The sequence below is a fragment of the Schistocerca nitens genome, chromosome 2 (assembly GCF_023898315.1).
Source record: "Schistocerca nitens isolate TAMUIC-IGC-003100 chromosome 2, iqSchNite1.1, whole genome shotgun sequence".
NCBI lineage: Eukaryota > Metazoa > Arthropoda > Insecta > Orthoptera > Acrididae > Schistocerca > Schistocerca nitens.
The window spans coordinates 952,105,641-952,106,987 of record NC_064615.1 but is presented as its reverse complement, the minus strand read 5'-3'; the positions used below and the strand labels follow the sequence as shown (position 1 = coordinate 952,106,987).

General features: G+C 49.5%; 1 pseudogene; it reads right to left on the bottom strand.

Annotated features, from left to right (window-relative positions):
* Window positions 1–373: 373 nt before the first annotated feature.
* Window positions 374–491, bottom strand: LOC126238441 (5S ribosomal RNA; annotated as a pseudogene).
* Window positions 492–1,347: the final 856 nt, after the last annotated feature.

Below are 1,347 nucleotides of genomic sequence, written 5' to 3'. Positions count from 1 at the left end.
ATCCGACCGCCGTGTCATCCTCAGATAAGGATGTGGACAGGAGGGTCGTGTGGTCAGCACACTGCTCTCCCGGTCGTTACGATGGGTTTCTTTGACCGGAGCCGCTACTATTCGGTCGAGCAGCTCCTCAATTGTCAAATGGTTCAAATGGCTCTGAGCACTATGGGACTCAACATCTTAGGTCATAAGTCCCCTAGAACTTAGAACTACTTAAACCTAACTAACCTAAGGACATCACACACACCCATGCCCGGGGCAGGATTCGAACCTGCGACCGTAGCAGTCCCGCGGTTCCGGACTGCAGCGCCAGAACCGCTAGATCACCGCGGCCGGTCCTCAATTGTCATCACGAGGCTGAGTGCACCCCGAATAACGGCAACAGCGCATGGCCGCCCGGATGGTCACCCATCCAAGTGTCGGCCACGCCCGACAGCGCTTAACTTCGGTGATCTGACGGGAACCGGTGTATCCACTGTGACAAGGCCGTTACCTCAGGTATATAAACACCAACATTAAGCAAGGGATTAGAGGCATCCATCGGAGAATGAAAAATTTGTATGGGGCAGCATGTCTGTCGAAAACTACCATTATGGAATGGTGCGCCGATTTCCGTGCTACACGTTAAATGTATTCACAGTTGCGAGTAAGAACAACCATTAGCCGCGTAATGGAATGACGACAACGAAAATTTGTGCCTGACTGGGACTCGAACCCAGATTTCACACTTCTCGCCAGCAGTCGCCTAACCATTTGACTATCCGAGCAAGACTCATGACCAGACCCAAACGTCAACATGTCGTAAACCATGTGCCTACAACCTGTACTCGTACGTCTATTATGTATATTCCTCTACAGGCGAGATATTTTACTTGAAAGCCTTGTCGGCCGGTAAATATGATTTTGCAGTGCCTGTGTTATTCCGAACTACGACACTATGTTCCTTCGGACGTGCATGCACCGTAATTCGGAATAACCTAGGCACTGCAATAACGTATCGTAATCTCCGCGCTGGTTGCGGTTCGACACAAGACACTGGTCAATCTGGGGGACCAGCCTCATCCATTACGGACATTGCAACTTGAGCGACCTTCCTGTAGTCATGCGATTATCACGCCTTCTGTCCCTTAAAAATACCTTGAAGGACCGATGTCTCCTGTCGGACGAAAATATGCAGCACGAACTTATGGACTTCTTCACGCAGCGAGGCATTTTATTTTACCGAACGGGTTTTTACAACCTGGTACGTAGGTGAGATGATTGTCTCAGTGTTCACGGCGATTCTGTCTGATTGGCATACAGATTCTGTATTGCATGGCCTTCGAACGAAAACTTTTTTATCACCCTCTT